Source organism: Anser brachyrhynchus (genome assembly GCF_964034855.1).
Source record: "Anser brachyrhynchus genome assembly, chromosome: 2".
Taxonomy (NCBI): domain Eukaryota; kingdom Metazoa; phylum Chordata; class Aves; order Anseriformes; family Anatidae; genus Anser; species Anser brachyrhynchus.
In genome coordinates this window covers 77,272,451-77,295,869 of record NC_137695.1, presented here as the reverse complement: position 1 = coordinate 77,295,869, position 23,419 = coordinate 77,272,451, and the positions used below count along the sequence as shown (strand labels likewise).

At 38.5% G+C, this 23,419-nt stretch overlaps 1 protein-coding gene across 4 annotated transcripts in view; it reads right to left on the bottom strand.

Moving 5' to 3' along the window:
- Positions 1-13,255, bottom strand: part of LOC308190634 (uncharacterized protein) — a 165,102-nt gene extending 151,847 nt beyond the window's left edge. For all 4 annotated transcript variants that reach the window (XR_013947409.1, XR_013947410.1, XR_013947411.1 and 1 more), the window contains exon 1: positions 9,474-13,255. The gene's annotated coding sequence lies outside the window, so the exon portion shown is untranslated. The remainder of the gene's footprint in view (positions 1-9,473) is intronic.
- Between the last annotated feature and the right edge of the window lie 10,164 nt (positions 13,256-23,419).

The following is a 23,419-nucleotide window of genomic DNA, read 5'->3' as shown; positions in this document are numbered from 1 at the left end:
TGTTTACCGGTAACATGCATATTCGGGTTCGGTTCAGGAGACTCATAAGGTTTTCCATACATGATTTCATAGGGACTTACTGACATCCCACTTCTTGGCTGGCTTTATTCTAATTCTTAGCAAAGCTATCGGTAAGGCCTGTGGCCACTGTATCTTAGCCTCCTGACAGATTTTGCTTAATTGTCCTTTTAAAGTTTGGTTCATCCTCTCTACTTGACCACTAGATTGAGGCCTCCATGGGGTATGTAAGTTCCAGGTAATTCCTAGTAACCTACTAACCTCCTTAACCACATTGGCAATGAAATGTGGTCCCCTGTCTGAAGAAATACCCAATGGTACACCAAATCTAGGGACTATTTCCCGTAGTAACCATTTTACCGTTTCTTTAGCTTGGTTGGTTCGACAGGGAAGGGCCTCTGGCCATCCTGAAAAAGTATCAACCCCTACCAATAGGTATTTATAACCTCTTGCTTTAGGCAGTTCCACGAAATCTATTTGCCAGTAATCTCCAGGCTCTATTCCAGCTCTAGTTCTCCCCATCTCAGCATGTTTCCTTGCTACCGGGTTATTCTTTAAGCAAAGCTCACATTTTGACATTACTGACTTTGCCATTGTTAACATGTGTACCGAGATGACACCTCGTTTCAAATAGGTCACCATTGCTTCTGCACCCCAGTGACATTCATTATGTTTTATTTGTAAGATTTCTCGCATTACTATAGGAGGCACTATAAGTTGTCCTGTCGCAGTCACATACCAGCCGTCAGGATTCTTCTGGGCCTTCATCAAATTTGCAAGTCTGTCATCTTCTGCTGAATACTTTGGGTTTTTAGGTAATTTAAAACAAGAGAGGCCTACCTTCGATGGAATTAGAGCCATTGCTTTCCATACTTCACGCGCAACCTTCCGGGCCGTCAAATCTGCCAGTCTGTTACCTTCTGCAATCTCTGACGCCCCTCCTTGATGGGCTTTACAATGCATTATGGCCACCTGTTGGGGTTTCTGTACAGCTGTTATTAATTTCAATATTTCTTCCTGATATTTTATATTAGTCCCTTGTGAGGATAGCATTCCCCTTTCTTTCCATAATGCCCCATGTACGTGGACTACCCCGAATGCATATTTTGAATCTGTCCAAATATTCACATTCTTACCCTCGCTTAGTTCCAGGGCCCGCGTCAGGGCGACTATTTCTGCTCGTTGGGCTGAAGTCCCCGGAGGTAGGGAATTTGCCTCGATCACTACCTTTGATGTAGTTACTGCGTATCCTGCATAACGAGTCCCATTTTCCACGAAGCTGCTTCCATCCGTGAAAAGTTCCCAATCTGGTCTCTCCAGAGGCTGATCTTTTAAGTCTGTTCTGCTGGCATAGGTATGTTCGATGATCTCCACGCAATCATGACTGAGGTCTCCTTCCTCCGCAGTTGTTCCTAGAAACACTGCTGGGTTCAATAGGTTAGTAGTTCTTAAGATTACATCATCTTGCTCAGTTAGTATAGCTTGATATTTCATCATTCGGCTGGGCGATAGCCAATGGCCCCCCTTTTGCTCCAATACCGTAGTCACCATATGTGGCACGAACACTTCAATTTGTTTCCCTAATGTGAGCTTCCTGGCTTCCTGTATTAAAAGGACTGTGGCTGCCACGGCCCTTAAACACGAGGGCCATCCGGCGCTTACCGCATCCAATTGTTTAGAAAAATACCCCACAGGTCTTTTCCAGCTCCCAAGTCGCTGGGTCAGTACTCCTAATGCCAATCGTTGTCTCTCATGCACAAACAGCTGAAAGTCCTTTGATAAGTCCGGCAAGCCCAAGGCAGGCGCCTTTATCAGGGCTTCTTTTAATTTCTTAAAGGCCTCTTGTTGTGGCTTTCCCCAGGTAAATGTACAGGCCTCTTGGGTTTCATAGAGGGGCTTTGCTATGAGTCCATAGTCCATTACCCACAGTCTACACCACCCGGCCATACCTAGGAAAGCCCGTAGTTCGTGCAGATTTCGCGGCTCGGGGATTTCACAAATAGCTTGTATTCGGTTAACTCCCAATTTTCTTTGTCCTTGAGAAATTTCACATCCCAAATAAATTACTGTTGTGCACGCGATTTGTGCCTTTTGTTTAGAAACCTTGTACCCATTTAGTCCCAATTGATTCAAAATATCAATAGTTACCTGAATACATTCTGACTCTCCTTCGGTAGCTATTAATATATCGTCCGCATATTGTAGCAGCAAGTATCGGTCCTTTGGTACCTGAATCTGTTCTTGGTTAATCCAGTCTTCTATTTCTTTAGCTAGTTGACTGCCGAAGAGGGTCGGGCTATTCTTGAATCCTTGAGGCAACCTTGTCCAGGTTAGTTGCATCTTTCGTCCGTTCCGTGGATTTTCCCATTCAAAAGCAAAAAGCTTTCTACTTTCCTTGTCAATGGGTATGCAGAAGAAGGCGTCTTTTAAATCAATTACCGTAAACCACTTATATTTCTCTTTTACAGATGTTAACAATGTATAAGGATTAGCCACCACTGGGTGAATATCTTTTGTTATTTCGTTTATTGCCCTAAGGTCCTGCACTAGCCTGTATTCCCCATTAGGTTTCTTTACTGGGAAAATTGGGGTATTATATTCAGATTTGCATTCCTCCAGAATGTGGTAGCTAAGAAATTTATCTATAATCTTTACTATCCCTAGCCTAGCTTCTAGCTTCAACGGGTACTGTTTAATCCGTACCGGTCGGGCCCCTTCCTTAAGTTCAATTTTTACTGGCTGGGCTAGTTTTGATTTTCCAGGCTATTTCCAACAGCCTATCCAAATTTCTCAAATCTGCACCTTCTAACTTTTGCAATTTCTTCCTAATATCCTCTTGGGCTTGTCCCAAGAAAATGAGTGCTAATTGAGCTTTAGCTTGCTCAGTCTCTACGTCTAAATCTGTATATTTCTTAGCAGTTTCTTTCAATCTCTCTAAAAAGGCGGAAGGTGATTCCGCTTTTTCTTGCCTGACATTATACAATTTTGACCAATTTATGGTCCGGGGCATGGCATTCTGTACCCCGATTTGTACCCAATCTTGATATCTCTTCAGCCTCCTTATTCCATCCCCTGTGTTATAATCCCACTGGGGATCCTCGGTGGGGAAGTTTTGATCTAGATTTCCAAGCACTAATCCATTACGTATATCTTCTCGGGCTCTCTCTCTGGCTGCCCGTAATACCATGTCCTTTTCTGTTGAATCCATCAAAGTATCCAGGATCACCTGGAGATCATCCCAATCGGGATTTTGGGTTTTAATTATCATTTTCATTATCCTAGCTACTTTATCTGGGTTTTCCCTGTAGGTGCCGGCTGCTTGCTTCCATATCATTAAATCCCCAGCTGAAAAAGGCACCTTGACATATACCGGTCCTTCTGTCCCCACTCCTTGCCTGAGGGGAGCGATTATTTTCCCTCCCTCTTCATTTATAGTTTCCCCTGCCCTTCGCTGTTGCCGGGTCCTATGTGACACAGGGGAGGCTAAAGTCGGGGATTCTCCATTACTACTGCTATCTTCCTTTTCTTTTTCTCTCTGTCCTGGCTCTTCCGGCGGAGCCGACGGCGCAACTTCCAAGTCAATATTTCCATTATTCATTTCCCCATAATACTTATTATTCTCTATTGCCTGATGCTGTATACAGCGTCTCTCCTTAGTACATGCACAACAACGTTCCTCAGTTGAAACCTCAAGCACCATTATTCCACAAGCATGCTGCCATTCAGGCTTTCGGCGCAAATAAAAGAATAATTCCACATACGGCAGTTCATCATATTTTCCTTCCCGCTTACAAAATAGCATCAATTGTAAAATTGTATTATATTGCAATGTCCCATTCTCAGGCCAAGTTTCTTGGTCCTCTAGTTTATACTGTGGCCACCAAATGTTACAATAATCAATCAGCTTTCCTTTCCGCATTTCTTGACCAAAACCTCCCTCTTTCCAGTGTGCTAGCAAACACCCCAGCGGGGATGTCCGCGGGATAGGTACATCTTTTCCCAGAATTTCTTTAATCTTTTTCATTTTGAGCTTATGATACGGACCCAAAAGCTGCCGGAGCAGCAACACACTCTCCCGAAAGCTGCCGGAGCAGCAACACACTCTCCCGAAAGCTGCCGGAGCAGCAACACACTCTCCCGAAAGCTGCCGGAGCAGCAACACACTCTCCCAAAAGCTGCCGGAGCAGCAACACACTCTCTCGAAAGCTGCCGGAGCAGCAACAGCACACTTTCCGGAAGCTGCCGGAGCAGCAGCGTGCTTTCCCAAAAGCTGCCGGAGCAGCAGCGTGCTTTCCCAAAAGCTGCCGGAGCAGCAGCAGCACGCTTTTTACATACCAATAATACCAGGTGCTGACCCTTCAGCACAAACCAATACAATTACCAATGCCGAACCTGCAGAGCTTTCGCTCTGTCTAACGGACGGCGCCTAGGCTTACCCCGGGAGCTCCCTGCCCAACCGAGCGTGGCTTTCGCCGCGTCTGACCGGCAGGCTTTCCCAATCAAATCGGTACCGAATACCCAAAGTTGAAAGCACCTTTGCTTACCACTCCAGTGGTACGTCGTGAGCAGCGGAGGTCGGTCGTGGTCGACTGCTCCCCGAGAATCCCTCGGTGCCGGCTGGAGCGAAACCGAGACATGAGCCGCCTCAGCAGTGCCCACGCTGTCCCACCTGGGTCGCCAAAATGTTAGCGTAGCAACCACATAACCACCAAGTGATTATATGAAGGTGCTTTATTCAGCGCTGGAAGCCGGGGCAGGTGCCCAAATCTGGCTTCAAGTCCCGTTACTTCCCAGCCGTTATTTATACATACAATATTGCGTCAGGTATACATATTCATTACAGGTTGCAACATCAGCCTCGCTTTTCATTCTAATTAGCTCCCCTCCCCTTTGCACATGCGTGGCGCACTCTGGTGGTCGTCCAGGTGGTCGTCCAGATGAAGTAAGGAGTCTTCCTCTCCGCTAAACTCTTTCACCTTTCTCACTCGACGCATGCTCCCTCCGCTCCTTGGTTCTGCTTCAACTCATTTCATCATCTCCAGGCCCTTATCCAAGGTCAGGTTGTACCTGTTCCCTCCCAGGGTTCCCCTTCAACGATTCCTTTAAATGTTCAATGTACTCCCTAGGTTTCCAGTATACATAGATTACTTGATAATGTAAGTACATTTAATAATATTTAATTATACCGTATGATCCATCACCTGAGAAACATTAATAGAACATCCATTCGATTCCCCCCAACACTAACAAGTATGCATAAATATAGCTATTTTTCCTTTTGTGGGGATTAGTAAAACGCTTCAAAACTGCAGTAAAGTGCATTTAAGAATACCAAATTCACCAAAACATTGACAATACTAGTTAAGTCACACTCCATTCTGTGCACGGTGCTAGACAGAATAGACACAAGCTGCTATGATGAATTGTTTGATACATTTTAAATTAATCTCATACTTTTTTTTTTTTAAACATTATCTCCTTTCTTTGTGGTACTCTAAGCAATTGCTTTGTTTATCATTCCTGCTTATTTTGGTATTTCTCAGGATTTGGAACCAAAGGAGCAGATAAAAAGAAAACCCCAAATATCTTCAAACTCATATTTCAATAACTAGCAGACATTGTTCAGGTACAAATTAAATCAATAAATGGTTGTAAATTTTCTAAAGAATTAAACTAGAAACTTGCCAAGGCTCTTTTTAAAGATTGGTAAAGGCTGTTCCCTGAGAGGCTGGCAGAGAAATACCCAGCTTAGCCTTTATTCCTCACTGTCAAGTTTTTGAAGGATGAAATTTGTAATCAACATAAAATATAGACATCTCTGAACTGTCCCTTACTATATTTTCTTTACTTGGAAAATTGCAGGGAGCAAGAAAAAAAAAAAGTAATACTGAAGTTGGAACCTTAAGAATGAAAATAGCAGAAAATATCTTAGAAAAAACTACTCTCAAAAGTTATTGTGTACTGAAAGACTCCATAGTGGATGTTAGCCCTCATTCATTTCCAGAAGAAGGAAAGAGTGAATGAGGTTTTACAGGAAGAAGTGCATATCTTCCATGAGACCCATCCTTGTTTGTAAGAAATCTATGTAAAAATTTTAAGGTACTACATGATCAGAAAAAAATAGCCATATCATTTCCAGTAGGACTATATTTGTGACGTTCAGTATGGCACTTTGTTTGCACTTGTTTGTGTGGAGAAACAGGAGGTCATATGTTCAGCAGTATTCAAGAAGCCCAGAGGAGCACAGGTTCATGCTGTCCCCAGGTACAGGAGGGCTGTGTGCTGAGCATGCACAATGCATGGATGCACTGAGGCTGCTGGGTTCTGAGCACATCTCCCATGCTCCTGTGGGTTTCGCTCCCAGGGCACAGGACCAACTTGGAAACTTTTTTTTTTTTTTTTCCAACAGATAGTAACATGGATAATTTGTAATATCTCTCCATGACTCATTTATCTAGAAGTATAACTTAAAAAGGATAGATAAGACTATGACACATTCATACAAGAAGTAAATATAATTGGCCATAACAGCTGTAACATTTGTTTCCTGCTTGGCAAAGCACAGACAGTGCTGTCATCAGAAAACTGGCCACAGATGGACAGCTTTTTTGTGAAAGAAAACATAGTGGTGGGTGGACAAAACAGCAGTTGTTGGATAAGGAACTCTTTTCAGTGACAGAGAGACTGGTTCAAATCTCTCCTCTAAATAATACTGTGGTTTGATTTTTAACTGTCTCCTGTGCTCCAAATGACTGTCCCAACCATTGCTTAGACCTAGAGGGCCTTCTTTTCTTTTTTTATTGAAACACGTGTTTTGTTTCTACATTTTCTATGACTTAAAATTGACCTGAAAATGGAATTGATTTAATGAAAAGGAAATTAAGTATTTCTTCAAACAAAAATTCAAACCAAGTACTTTACTTCAGTGAAAACTCTGGGAAAATGTTCGATTTTGAGTTGATGAAAACTAGTAATTTATTTATTGTTCAATTTCCTAGTCTCACTATGGAATTGAGAACACGTGCCTTCTTTACCCTCCCTAATTTTCTGAGAAGTCTTAAACAAGTTGATCAACATTAAACAATAGTTCCTCAAGATGACAGCACACCAGCCACACATTCCCGTGGTGTTTTTGTTTTTTTTTTTTTCCTTTTATTGCAAACAAAGCAAAGAAAAAATTGAGCCGAGTATTGCTCTGATTCAGTAACTGTAACTGAATCTAGGAACCACTGACTGAAGCAAAAATCTGAAAGTAAGAAAGAAAAAGCAGCAGCCATTGTCAATAGCATGCCTTGTATATTGAAAAATTCTTCTGTACTTTTTAAGCACATCCTCTTTCGAAGAGTGTAGGAGTTGTTGCTCTTGGACTTAGTACATATCTGTAGTTCACAAATCATAGAGCATATGGACATAGTCTATACATCTGGAACCATAGTTCTCATTTTCCCTTTTCCCTTTCCCTTTTCAACCAGTGTATGTTCATTCACAGCCAGAAGTTTCACATTTTTGTTTTACTTCTCTTTTTATTTCTCCTTTTTTCTTTTAAATTGCAGTGAAAAACAATATAGCAACACAAATATAAATGCTAATTACAATAGTGGTCTTCAAAAAGGATGAACTATTTTTATCAGAGATTCTTGGCAGCAAGAAGAGATGAAGGAAAAGAAACAGTGGAGATAACAAGAGGTTAACGATCAGAATAATGCCAATCTCCGAAATTAATTCATTATTATTTGTTAGTATTATCTTTTTTAGAAGATACGCTTGCTTCTAAGGGCTACTATCACCATTTTTTTGTGAGGGTTGATCTAAGATAATGAGTTTTTTTCCATTGCACGTGCTTTGTTGGTATATTGCAGATGACATTTAAAAGTGTCTTGGCCAAGAAAGCATTCATTTCTTATGTCTTAATCTAAATCTCACAGAGGAATAGCAGATTGTTTGTGATAGATAATCATCTTGACGTGAAGTTCTGTTAGTGGCATAAAACCTAATAGAAGAGCTGTGTCATGTAGGAGTTGTTCATAGAGCTTCTAGTTTTATCCCTTGCAGAAATAAAGTTGGTTCCATAATTTCATCTGAATTTCATGCAATATAGTCATGCACTATACAAAATACGGTGAAATATATATTTCTCATGAAATATATATCCACTGCCTACAGATAGTAGGTTCATGAGATAAGACTGATAAGAGGTACAATTTTTCGCATTTTGCTTTTTTTCTTAAAGTGGTTATAATACACAGATTAAGACAAAAGGAACACTGACAATGCCAATCAGAAGCAACATTAATAGCAGCAGCACCCTTGTACACTAATTTATCAAAGATTTATGCTGCAACACTTTCTCCTGCAAGATTAACAGCTGTTGGTTTACTTTAATTACAGAATAACTGATCTGAAAGTCCCCATTTATGCATCTTCATTTAACCCTTCTTAACTAGTATAGCATTTTTTTTTTTGTATCACAACAGGCATTATTTTTTGATAAGACAAAGTTTTCTTCCTGTATCTATAACTTCAACCAGCATCATAACATTCATGCAGTAGTTTTGGAGTTATAAAATTCATTATTATAGATGTGTTATATGAAGGAGACAAAAACAAAACAAACAGCACAAGCACAGCCCTGGTTGATATAAAAAGTTTTGATAATTCAGGTAACCGTTTCTAGGCAAGATCCATGAAAGAGCAGAGGAACCTAAGTATCACCAAGCTGTCTTTGTAGACTCTTCTGTTAAAGCAACAGAGCAACCTCCTACTCCCTAGTGGAAAAGCTATCAAAAAGTTCCTAGGAATCCCTCTGTTTCAAGCCATGACCAGAACTGTCTATGTGTATTGCCATACACAAGCTGGGCATTCTTACTTAAAAAAAAATCTTAATTAAGAATTAAGCAGCCAGAGTATTTTTCAAAGAATTGATAATCACATGTAAAACTTTTTTTTTTTTTTTTCCCTATAGAGCAGGAGGCAGCAGTGACAATTGCAGTGTTTTATAATTTTGTTACCATGCACTCAGAGGGCTCACCCAGCTTGTGCACTTGGTGAGTGAACTGAACTGTGATGCTTGATCCATCTGACGGGTATACCTCATTCTCCCCACGGGTCAAGCAATAATTGAACAGGCCCATGGTACCCTAAAAGCTATGCTTCTAAAACAACAAAAAAAGGGAATAGGGGTGTGACCCCCAGGAAAAGATAGCTAAAGTATGCTATGTTCTTAAATTTTTAAAGCGATGGACGGAGGAAGGTCCTTGCATCTGTTCATGCAGGAGAAAAGGCAACAGACAGATCTGGGAGACAGACAAATCTGGGAGAAACTGTTAAAGAAAGGGCACAAGTCACGGTAAAAAATTTAAGCGCCAATCACTGGGAAGGGCCCTACACTCTAATAACTTGGGGCCGAGGTTGTGCTTGTGTTTTAACAGGAGCCTGTCCTAGATAGGTGTCAGCACCATGGGTCCGTCCGGCAGTCTCATCATCTGCCTTAACGTGATCCCAGCACTCTCCTCCGCGGTTTGAACTCCAGCTCAAACAAAAAACAACGTATGGGAGGGTCCCGCTGGCATATGCAGGACCCACAAACAAGGACTCCAGGAGTTGGAGGGGCAGCCAGAGCCCCCCCCCCCCCCAGACTGGGCAGCACTCAGTGCCTGCCTCTCCTAGGGATGTGTTTACAAAGTTTGATAAAGATCGAATTAGTATGCCTGGTAGTTTTTCTCTGTGTTTTAGTTTGTGTTAATCGTGCTTTCTTAATTTGTGTTAATCGCGCTTTTTTATGTTAATAAAGAAGGGAGAGATGTGGGAGTGTGGCCATGGGGTTTGACAAGCCCCATGATTCGTGACAACATCAGGCTCTTAACGATGATGCCATCAGGAATGTAAAGAGTTTAGAGGGAACAAAGAAGGGTGATTCAGGAGACACCATCCCATCTCGGGTTGCTTGTTCTCCAGCCGTTAAGGCATGGAAGTTGCTGGGTGTTTGCTGTTGCCGGGCAAAGTTGTTGACCAATGAAGAGTTAGTGGAAAAGGACTGCTGTGGGGCAAATAGTATAAGAAGGGAGCCTGTCCTCAATATGGGGATGCAACATGGATAATGAAATTGTGCCCTCAATATGAGAGATGAAGTTAGGCCCTCAGTAAGAGAGAAGGAAGTTATGTCATCAATAAAGAAGGAACAGTTACTGATCCTAAAAAAACCCTGGTGTCCATGTGGTAGTTTCGCAACAGTAGGTCTCTAAGTTTACTCCCTTGGAGTATGGTACTATGGAATAGATCGGTATTTTCTTAGAAGCAGTTTGTATGTGTTTCTTTTGCAAAGACAGCTTTCTACTAGAAATGGGTCAGATGAAACCCTCTACAAGGAGGGGGGGGAAAAAAAAAAGCGATCCCTCCCTTGGGACACAGACTTGAAAGATAGTCTGGATTAAACATTTTTTTTTTTTTTAATCTACTTTGGGGAACACGCAAGCCTAAGCAAATCCAAGTCCATACTGTGGACGACACAGGCTGCTATCAGACAGCTCCTCACCTACAGTACTGCTATTTTCACTTCCACTCTTATTTTCATGTGTTGTTTAGAACAACGCCAACAAATGAGGTCTTGACACCTCATTTCAGGTTGTGGATTTCTCAAAGCTGAAAAGAAAAGAAGAGGAAAAATACACCACTAGTACACACTAGAGAGGAAGAATCACCTTGCAATTACTGTGGTTTGACTTAAATGATGCTTGACACAGAGAATAAGCAGTTATTGACAGGGAAGCCAAGTTTTATGGTAAAAAGGTGAAAAAGATGACTGGCACAAATGGAACAGCTACTAATGTTCACCTGAGTGCTTTGATTAATGGATGTGATTTGACACTTGTTTCTGCTATATAGCTTCAGATACCACAAAAAAAAATCCTGTTGGCTTTGAGGGCATTTTGTGAATTAAGTATTGCTCAACATGAGCCTGTAAAATAAATGCCAAACTTCCTGAATACCATTAATATTTAATAAAATGTATGCCATATTCTGATTGTTATTCAGATATATCATGAGCAATAATCCTTTTACTCTTACTATAGCTATATAAAATCAACTGAAAGCTACAGCACCTGGCATCAATCAGTTCGTTTTAAAATAGGGGGAGGGAACAGTATTCTGAAAAGAACTTATTCTTTTCTTACTAGTAAATTTAAGCTTTGTGTTGCCACTGTTGCAGTACCATCAGTTCTGAGCTAGCTGTAGTTCTATATTATTCATGCAGAGATTTTATTTTGCAATGTCCCTAAGCATGCAAACTGAACTGTAATTACATACACAGAGATACACCACGATTCTTTTTTTTTTTTTTTTTTTTTTTTTTGTTGGCCAGGCTAGAATTTCAGGTCAAAATCACAAATCTGTAACATTTAGCAGTTCATTGTCAAACAGATACAGCTCCAATTGCAGTGTCATTACAAAAAAAAAAAAAAAAAAGGCAAGCCCCCCATGTCCCAGATAGTTAATTTTAAGATTGAGCTCATTGACTCATAAAAGGGTTGGAATAATGTTGTTGCCTGTGATAGCACAATACTGAATTTGATGACCCTGGAGGTCTCTTACAGTCCTGTGTTCTGACAGAATGAAAAAAGCTGACAAGGAATAAAAATCGTATACATCAGGGAGATCTAGCTTCTAAATGTTATATGGGTTTCAGACAAAAAATTATATTGTATACTTAATGGAAATTACTGAAAATCCTCTTTGGGATTTTTCCATAAATAACAGAATAGAGAAAGGGAGCTTTATTTATCTAAGTTTTAGTGTTTCAGGCTCAAAATTCAGAGACAAAAAGGAAGACAGAGAAGTGGGAGTGGGGAGAGTAATGAGAGAAAGAAAAAAATTTAAAATAACTCCTTTGATTGCACAAGTTCAATGACTTTTTACAAAAATATTTTTGATTATTATTTAGTTAAGTCAGCACTACAGGAAAACATGGGAGAGGAATACAGAAATTTCAGTTTCATGACAGAGTCCTTGTTCAGTTGGAAGAAAAAAATCTTTAAAGTAAAATAGTATTCCTCTTGGAGACATAGCTGAAAGTTTACGCTTCTCAGATGCATAGTTTGGCCACATCAGTTACACTGCTCCAAAATGATCACATCATCACATCTTTCAAGGTATGTGAAAAAGCCTGGTTCTATATTGTCTTGTACTAGTTTTCATTTATAAATACATTGCCAACTGGCTAAAAAAATAAACTCGTGCAGAGATTATTTATTGCATGTAACTTCACTATATGAAGATGACCATACAGGACAAAAGAGAACTTATTCAAAATATTTCAAAACTTCTTAATTTATTGGTGTCTTAAGTACTTGCTCTCAGGCCTATGTCTGACATTTATACTTTATGCAAAATGTGACCAAATAAAAATGACAGGATTCTGCAGCCAGTTCATACCGAGTGGCCCATGCAATTAATTACTGGAGTCAGCCAAGTTGATTTACAGGGGAAGCAAATCCCCACTTTGACACATAATCAATCATTTTCATGTTCAATTTTTGGATCAGCAATTGCAGTTGTAAGAATTACAGGTCCTACTATAGCACATATACTTCTTGGGTTTTGCATCTCAGGCTTTGAGAAAGCCTAGCAAAAAATTACCAAATAAAGCAGAGTATGTTTATTTATCCCTTCCCCTTACTGTCAGAACACAATACTTAGCAGCAGAAAAATTATTTTACTTATTATTTTATCTACATAAGTATTAATCGGGGGAGTTGAACCCTTAAAATCCCTGTCAAATAGCATTAGAAGCACTCTCTTTACTAGATACTAAAAACAGATCTTCCAGATACAGACATGCATACACGACTATCTGCTTTTTCAGTCACAGAGTCATAGAATGCTTTGGGTTGGAAGGGACCTTAAAGATCATCTAAGTCCAAGCCCCTGCCATGGGCAGGGACACTTCCAACTAGTTCAGGTTGCTCAAAACCCCATCCAACCTGGCCTTGAACACCTCCAGGGATGGGGCATCCACAGCTTCTCTGGACAGCCTGTGCCAGTGCCTCACCACTCCTTGAGTAAGGAATTACCTGCTAACAGCTAAACTAAATCTCCCCTCTTTTAGTTTAAAATTATTCCCCCTTGTCCTATCACTATCTGTCTGAGTAAAATGTCTCTCCATCCCCTTAAATCCCCCTTTAAGTATTGAGAGGCTACAGTGCGGTCATCCCTGAGCCTTCTCTTCCTCAAACTGAACATCCCCAGCTGTCTTACCTTTCTTTATAGGAGAGGTGCTCCAGCCCTCTGATCATCTCCGTGGCCCTCCTCTGGACCCACTCTAACAGGTCCTCATCCTTTTTGCACTGGGGACCTCAGACCCAAATGCGGTACTCTAACTTCAGTCTCTACTTTCTCCACCATGTCACAACTGCCTCCAGTCTAGGACTTTTAAAGGTAGCTAGGTAGCACAGAACTCATTACATATAGGCCATATAAGCGTTTAGCCTCTACTACAGAGATTTTGTGGAATAGTGAGCTTTGCAAAGATTGTCTGAAATTATTTTTTTATTTATTTTTTTTTCCCACAGATAACAGGAGTTATTTTTAAGGGGAACAAAACATCGCTATCACCAAGATATATTTGTTTGTGAAATTGTCTACTAAAGAGTTGAATGGGTATGAACAACTGATTTATTATGCTGTCTAAAGTTATCTGATATTTTTATGTATATAGAGAAATTCAAAGAATGTACAAAAACACCATTCAGGCTGCAGTCAACAGGAGATACCAGAGCAATGCTGAAAGTAGATATTTCAAGGTTTATTCTCACATATAGAAGATTTCCAAATCAGAGTTAGGGGCCACATATGTAGCAGGTTTACATGGCAAAGTTTTGGTAGCTGGGGGCTGCATGGGGGCCTTCTCTCTGAGAAGAGTCCAGCAGCTGCCCCATGTTAGATAAGGGCCAGTTTCAGCTGGCTCCAAAGGGGCCTGCTGCTGGACAGAGCCGAGCCAGTAAGCGATGTTGTTTGCACCTCTAGGAGAGCAGATTTAAGAAAGGGGAAAACAAAAACAAATAAACAAACAAAAACATGCTGTACAATAGCAGCTGGGAGAGAGGCGTGAGAACCATCCCTGCAGACCCCAAGGTCAGTGCAGAAGAGGGCAGGAGGTGCTCCAGGCACTGGAGCAGAAGTTCCCCTGCGGCCTGTGGAGAGGCCCCTGGTGGAGCAGGCTGTCCCCCTGCAGCCCATGGGTCCCACATGGAGCAGATCTCCACGCTGCAGCCCGTGGAGGAGCCCCCGGTGGAGCAGGTGGATGTGGCCTGGAGGAGGCTGCGGCCCATGGAGAGCCCCCACAGGAGCAGGCCCCGGGCCGGAGCTGCAGCCCGTGGAGAGGAGCCCACGCAGGAGCAGGGGGTCTGGTGGGTGCTGCCGCCCATGGGGGACCCGTGCTGGAGCAGTTTGCTCCTGACGGATGGCCCCTGTGGTACGGACCCATGTTTGGAGCAGTTCTTGAAGAGCTGCTACCTGTGGGAAAACCACACAGGATCAGTTCCAGAAGGACGGCATCCCGTGGGAGGGACCCCACGTGGAGCAGGGGCAGAGAATGTCCGTGAGGGAGCTGTGCATATGAAGCATTAGGGACTGACTGCAGCCCCCTTTCCCTTTTCAACCACTTGGAGGGAGGAGGTGGAAGAGGGTGGATAGAAGGAAGGTGGTTTTAGTTTGTTTTCTTTGTTTCTCACTGCTCTAGTCTGCTATTAACAGGCAATATTTTTTTTCTAATCTCCCTACAGTGAATCTGTTTTGCCCGTAACAATAATTGTTGAGTGATCTCCCTGTTCTTATCTCAACCCATAAGCCCTTTTCATCTTATTTTCTCCCCTTCCCTTTGAGGAGGGGGAATGAGAGAGAGTTTGTGGTGGAGCTCGGCTGCCTACCTGAGTAAAACCACTGCAACTTATTATTTAACAGAGTTGCTGACAATATAAAATCAATTCAGTAGAAAAGGGACTGACACTGAATTTTTGTATGTGTGGTGCTTACTAGACTTTTTAACTGATTTTGAAACTGGAGTTTGCATTTGCAACGTAGAGAATGTTACTGTTTTTTTTTTTTTTTTTTTTTTTTTTTTGTGGCCTTTTATATATATAATCAAATTTGGAAACTGGAAGTTATATATTCTGTTGAAGTGGATGATCTGGGGTTTTTGGTTTAATTTATTTTCTATTGATTTTTCTAACTTGTGTTTGCATTAATACTTTATTACAATGATTTTGTCACCAAATTCTATTCATGATTTGAAACTTTTTGACTGCAAAAGAGTGTGTAACACTTTATAAATGAAATCACAAACAAGATATTTTTTATTGTTTGCTTTGAAGAGGTGTTTTACTAAGGTTCTGATAATTTGACTCATATATGTGGTTTTAGGTTATATTTATTATAAATGATGTTTTTATTCAGCGATTTTGAATTGCTGGGAAGAGGAGGAACAACAGATAAGAATATTCAGAACTTGCTATTGCTTACATCTGATGAAGATCAAATGCAAAGTACTACAAAGTTTTTCCATGTTGGTCTTGTAACAGTGGGCATCCTCCTTGTATTAGTATGCATGACTATAGAAAATGCAGGAAAGGAGAAAATTTGAATCCTTAGCTGGATAGGTGAGTTAATTATGAAAAAGCCTATTAAAATAGTCTGTGGATTACTAAGCAGTAACAGTCTTAGAGATTACTAACCATCCATTTATTAGGAAGAGAAAAAGTAAGGAATGGAAGCATCCCGATCCTTCCATATGTGGAAGGATTAGGATACAAATGGTGATAATAAAGACAGAAGGAGTGAAAGACAATGAAAAAGACAAGTGAGAGCAGAAGAGCTTGGCAGAGAAGGTGAAAATAAGATGTGCATGGGAAAAAAATATGACAAAGACCCAGCAGGTCTCTGGTCAAAAGCAAAAAGTATTAGACAAGCAGCGAGCCATTAGACTGCAAAGATACTGAAAGACATGAAAGGTCTAAAGTATATAAGTAACAGGAGAGTGATATTGTCAACGTGACGAGTTTTATTTCAATAAGACTTTTCCTGAACTCATTCATTTTGGAAAGAAACTGATTTTACACAATTAATTTCAAATCCAAAATTATTCATTTCCCAACTGCCTTAACAAAAAAGGAGAATTTTCAGTCTCATAAAGTGGTGCTTTCAGGTGGCAAAAACACTTACCTGCTATAAAAATATTAACATATTTATGTTTCTTACCAAGAAATTCTAGACAGAGATCAAAGACCATATTTCAGATTTCCATTCAGTAACCCTTCATAAGAGCATGGACAATACTAACCTTGCGTCTTGCCATCAACTTTGCTGCAACACCATTAGATCTATGTAGTGAGCTTCCTTAGGGCTCAAACAAGGTTCATTTCAGTAAAGCTTAGAGATATAAGAGGAATGAAGAAAAATACAATTCAAATTAGGATCAAGTACTTTCATGACAATCCCTTACATTGACCAATATGTAAGTGGCCTTTTAAAAAGTATAGAAAAGAAAAAAAAAAAGTGCATCTACATACACATGTGTACTGCAACATGCATATAAGAAAGAAGCAACGTATGAATTGATATCAGCAAGTCTAAATGACAATGAAAACACTGTTTCTTGCTGTTTGCTTGTTATAGACAGATAATAATACAGTTTTGTTACCATAAAGGTGAGTGGTTTCTTCTTCTGCAATGGCCTTGCATGCCATAATGAATAGTCAGTTTTGAGTATTAGTCATGAAAGAGAAAAGATAAGCTACATTAAAGGAACTGCACTGTGACAAAATGTTTATTTTATTTGTTTGTTTGTTTTGTTTGTTTTGTTTATCTATTTATTTATTTTACAGAGTATTCCACAACCAAACCTTTATGGAGCAGCACCTTCAACAAGAGTTAGGTAGTGAAATACTGTTGAAAACAATATACCTACTCCATCGGTATAATTTCTATCATATTAGAAATAATGTTACAACATATATAGGCCTTCGGCACATCTAGAATTGGTCAGTTTCTAATACTTTTTAAACGAATTAAAATCTTACTCTAATGCACTTCAATAACTGCAAATCTAATTTTTCTTTATATAAATATAACACATAGCTGAGGGTGCATTTGGAGCACTGTATAATTCTGGTTTCTATGTTATAAAAGAAAAATAAAAAAAGACATCATTACAGTAGAAAGAAAGACAATGAAAGTGTTGAAAGTTTTAGAAAACATGACCTATGGAAGGAGGTTAAGAGGACAGCATTTGTACAGCCTACAGAGAAAACAAGCAAGTGGCGATAAAATAAATATAGAATCACTGAATCATAGAATATCCCGAGTTGGAAGGGACCCACAAGGATCATCGAGTCCAACTCCTGGCATCACACAGGTCTACCCAAAAAATCAGACCATATGACTAAGACCATAATCCAAACACTTCTTAAACTCCAACAGGCTTGGTGACATGACTACGTCCCAGGGGGGTCTGAGTGCGCGATGACCCTCTCAGTAAAGAATCTTTTCCTGATATCCAGGAAATAATATCTAATATCTATAAGTACCTTCCAGGAATTACCAAAAAAAAAAAAAAGAGTTTTAGTTTAATTTGCCATTCTAAATAAAAAGAGAATTAATGCCCTGAAATTAAGAAAATGGAGGCCAAAAAATAAAAAGCACTTTATAACAATTAGAAAATGGAATAACCTGACAAAGTAGCTATTATCATTGAAAATATTCAAGGCATACCACAGAGAGAAACACTGGGTGAACCTATAAAAAAAATTCTAAGTGTAATCCTAAAAAGATGGGCCAGATGACCCAACAGGTCATTCTTAACCCTAATATCTATGATTTAAGGATAACACAAAATAATAAATCACCAGTAACAGAAATAGCAATGCATACTGGTAGGATTTTTTTTGGCTGTTCATAAGAAATACATTTATATGTAAATTGCAGGTTTTTAAAAGAAAATTGGTACTACAAACTTGGAGTCGTTTCCCCATATCAGTTCCCTCAGGGTTTAGGAAGTACTGTGGATTTATTTTTTTTCCTTTTAAATCTAAATAAATGTCTCAAAAGTACATTTATAGTTATTAGCTAGTGGCATACAGAGACTGAGAAATTAGTTAGGCTGAAGTTGTTTAAAAATAACATAGCATCAAGTATTCCTGCAAGTTTAAGGAGGTTTAATCTTGTGCAAAGTGATCTATTAGCTAGCTCCATGCTCAAACTTACATTGCTTTTATTCTGAATGCAAGCAATTTTTCAGTTTGATATACAATACCATTAAGTACTTTTAAGTCCTCATTTAAGAACATTTATATATTAACATTCTGAGAACAATGTTTCCCAAAAGCATAAAGATTTTGTCATTGATACTAGTCTATTTTCTTTTTTCTTATTTTCTTATTTTCCCCCCTCACTTTTTGAACCTTTCTAAGACAATCAGGAAAAGAAACCTCTCTATTTTGAGAAAGCAAATTGAAAGACAGCTCGATGGGTTTAAAGGCAGCTTATTTTAAAATTAAGGTAAATAGATTCTGTTAATGGGAGATCTATGCTCTATCAATGTATAATTGCCATACAAATTACAAAGAATTAGAAGTATGCTCCTTCCATGAAGGAAAATTTAAAATATGCCTGAACTGAAGTTACTTGGAATACAATTGTTAATAAATAAATAAATAAAACATTTTATTAATTCACACAAAAGGTAGACCAGGACATGAAAAAAGGCCTCTGTGACACACTAGATCATAATTCAATATTATGTTTTCCCCGCCTGCTGCCCATTAAATCTGATGACAGTAGCACACACCATGAAAAAGTCATGAGATCAGCCCATAAAGCAAAGAGAAAACAACAGCAAAAACAACAACCCCCCTAAACTTTATAAAGGGTTGTTATAGACTCTTTTTAGTTACCATTTTCTGATGTTTTTAGAGATCAGTTTTCATTGTTGTTTTGCAAGTCTGAGAGATTCAAAGGTTTTTGAAAGTAATATGAAAGGCGAGAAAATTCTGTACATCAGCTGAATACAAAACTGGGCAGTTTTCAGCTGCTATTTTCTTTAAAAAAATACTAATCTCACCTCTTCAACACTAGGTGTGATGTTTAGCAAACTCATTCATTTGAGATTTTCTCAGACCCTTGCAGTCAAGTTGGGAATTATTCCAACTTAATGATAATATTTAATATATATTTTAAGCGGAAGATATTTGGGACTGCGAAATGAGAAGGAAAGCACTAATTATATACAATAATTAAACAACAGACATAATACATGAAACATAATCTAATCCTTGGAGATCACCATTATTTTTTTCTCTTTAAATAATGACATAGCAGAACCAGTATGATTTATTTATATGTCTTCATTAATTGTGAATGAGGTAGTTCACAGCACACTTTCTGACAATTCCCCTACTCCTAACATGACGAGTTAAAAGAGCCAGTTGCATAATAAATTTAGATATATCCTCATGATATTTTTCTTGTAAAATAGATTGATACCGATATATATATACTTAACAACAGGCATTCATCATTTTAGATGCGCAGAACATGACATACATAGCTGACAGAAAATGTACAATAGTTCTTTCTCTCATACTATATACATTTATTTTATTCCAGCAAATATTCTGCTAGATAATTCAATCATTTCCAAGATGAGTGTTTTAGAAAAGGGATGCTTTATAAACATCCCCACATTCTTTTAGTGTGAATATATCTGAAAATCCAAAGAAAACATGCAAACAAAACAAAACATAAACAAAAACGAACAAAAAAAACACAAAGGAACAGTAGGTTGAGCCACAAAAGAGAGGTGTGAATATAAGACTTTATGTCAACATAATTAGAGGAAAGCATAACATAGCAATAACGAAAGGTCTGAATAGAAGACTTACCTAGTGACCAGATTTTACAGCTTCCAGTTGCAGCTGTAACTTTTTTGATCTTAGTGCTGCTGTTAGGATTTAAACATTTGTTAGAGATCAGAACCTAGTCCACAGCAAACTTCACATTCTGGAAAAAAAATAATTTTTTTAGAGAAAGTTCTATTTTGTGTGGTAGAGCTAAGGAATGGGATTGATTTATTTTCTAGACCATAAAGACAGTGCAAGGAAACAGTGCAGCTTCTCTAGAGCTGACACAGCAGATCAGGCTGTATATTGACTTCCTTATATTTGAACAATAATTACATCTATTTTGGATTCATATCTTCTACATATTTCTCTGAGTATGTTTTACTGTTGTATTGACTGATAATATTCATTCCAGAGTGCTCTCTGAGAATTTGTCCATAGTGCTTAGATGTTTGGACCAACTGGTGTTAATTTTTTTTTTATTATTATTATTTTATTTTTTTTATGTAAAGAAAGTTCAGGAAGGAAAAGGCTTTCCTGAAGAATAATTTGCATTATTATTATTGCACTAATCTGAACAGATTCAGTGGTTCATCATCCCTATGTACATATAAGAAAAGTGAGCAGGGGGAGATGAAGTGTCATAATTAAATTCACACAGTAGCAAACTAGGTTAGTATTGATTTATTTTCTTGTAAGCGTACAGCTTTGTTCCTGTTCAGTTTGCATTGTTTAAAGTGAGAGCATGAGGCTGTACACAATTTTGCCTTGCAGATTTGAGATAATATATCCATTTCCTTAAAATGCAATTTCTGTCGCTGTACTATTGCTCTCATTCTCAGTTCATGCACTGAACGATTTTTCTCACCGGGTGCTGATAAAAAGGCACTACAAGTACCTATTTGGGGGAAAAAAAAATATATTCTCATTGAAAAATGCAAGAAATATGTATTTCAAAAACATACATGTGAGTATTTTAGCCATCTACCCCTGTACTCTGTAGTATTTTATCCTGCTTTACCTCTAGGAGCTGCATGAAAGGAAACTATTAAAGAATAATACTGTGTTAAATTAAATAAGACTGACTAGGTTCCTTGGGAAGCAACGGTGATGTCTCTGGTTTGGGATGTTTCTATCTGCCCCTGACTACTCAGTGGAAGTATGCCTGGAGTACTGGTAGGGGAATACTCATACTGAACCTACAAAAAGACACATGAATAAGCACAAGTAGGGTAGAGACAGATACAGCCAGAGACAGTGAAATTATGTTTAGGTAAGGAAATATGTAGCACCATGTTTGCCTATGCTACCTTCTTTTCCTTGATAATGCATTTTTTTCCCAGTGATTTCATTCAATTTTGTTCTGAAGACCATTCCAGGGTCATCTTCGTCAGGTCCTCAAAGTGGAAAGGCAAACAAATACTGGATTGATATGTCTGGGAAACAGGAGGACTGGAGTCCAGAGAACCTTTCAATTTGCTGGAGAGTCCTTCCCCTAGAGAAGTGCAGTTTGCCAGGTCTCTTATTCTATGAGTGTATTCAAGAAAAGATTTAAAGAGTTTATACCACATTCACCTGCTAAACATGCTACTTATACAAATAAATACCTGTTAAAACATAATTAAAAATAAAAATGGAGGCTTTCCTTCAGGAAAAGACATTAAGGCAAGCTAATCTAAAATTGCAATTCTAAAGTATAATCCCTCCTACACTCATATATTTGTTTTGTCTATACTGACAGTTTCACCAGTATCTCAGTGAAACAGAAAACGGAGGAAGGAGCTGACAATTACTGTCAGTAATTGCCAATTATAAGCCTCTAGGAACTGTATGATGATATTGAAGCTCTCTGCAGTTTCTACACGAACTAACAGAGACTGTTTTTGTACCCAACAGCTTTCTTACCTGACTAATCGTAATTTCAGAATTATGGAAAGACAAAGAGGTCAAATCTGGCTTTACTCACACAGTTAATTTCAGTTAACTCAATTAAATGAACAAAGTTGTTTAACTTCCAGTTGGGTAAATGTCCTCTTGCATTTCATTTTCTCCTGGAGAAATCACTTGAAAGATGAAATTCACCAGAAAGCCATATTTCAGGAGATTTCTCCATCACAAACACGATTAATGTTATTTGAAATTTAAGAGGAGCCGTTTGATTGTGACATATCTGAACACTAGTGTTTTAACAATTTAATTTTATCAGTCCCATGCTCTTTGCAAATCCAATTGTTTTCAAAGGGATTAAGCCTATTCAACCTCTGCCTCCATTAGGAGACTACAAAATTTGTGAATTCACTTATGCTGGGTTTTAACTGCTCATCTGCTCATGGCTTAGCCCTTAAATTAGCAGTTTTCAGAATTTATTTTTATTTCCAGTAAAGGTAAATACTTTTGAAACATTTTAATTTATTAAGAAAACAACTCATAGAAATGCAATGGCTCTTTATAGACAAAATTGTAAATCCCCAAAAGCTCACAAGCAACTTTTTTCTTTGAAGTTCACCCTCCCCTCCCAGCCCCCCCCTACCTTCTCCCCCTCCAGAAAAAGGAAGAAAAATAATTGAACCTCAAAATCCAAAAAACAATACTAAAGAGTTTTCAGGACTCTTTCAGTGCTGCCATTGCATGGGTAAATACTGTGCATTATGTTAGAAAACCTGCACTGAGAATTTTCTTCTTCTAACAGTTCTTTGTATTGTTAAGATATAAATAATTAAGTACTCCAAAGTAAGTAGTTACATTTAAGAAATGGCTGCAAGCTGCAGCCACAGACTGTCCATGACTATTTCTTTTCACACATACTTTGATTAAATATAGGCATGGTGATCATCTTCATTTATCAAATTCATTAGAAATATGGATCATTTATTCCTGAAATGATGCATAATTCTGATTAAATATATATATACACCTTTTCCATAAATGAAAATCATAGTAAGTAAAGATTCTGAAGTGAGGAGGTATACAGAAGCAGATCATATATGAACCGTAGTACCAATGACATTGTTCACAAGTAAAATCACAGAAGATGATACTTATAAAATCAGACATTTGTCCTATGCATTATTATAGTGTTCCTAAGGCACAGATTTTCTTGCCATGATCAGAAAGTAAAGAACTGCGTTTATTTTTCTTTATTTTATTATCTGGGAATAGAAAATGATTGTCAAAAGGTTATTTTTGCCCCTACATTTTCTTAAAAAAAAAAATATATATATATATACTTTCAGTTAAAAGGAAAAAAAAATAGAAACCTTCAAAACAAACATCCACAAATTCCTAGCACTTACAGTTGAGAGAAAAGACAAAAAATAATATTAATCTGATACAATCCAGAGTTAAATGAAGCTACATTAAGATTAAGAATTAAGATCAGTCCTGTATGCAGTCTTGTGTAAATTCAGATCTTTGGTAACATTTCCTTTTACCTCACAGGAGCGGTCTCTTCATTATTTTCTCCAGGTTATGATTTTTGTGGTGAACTTCCTATATTTTTAGGATTGCCTCAATGT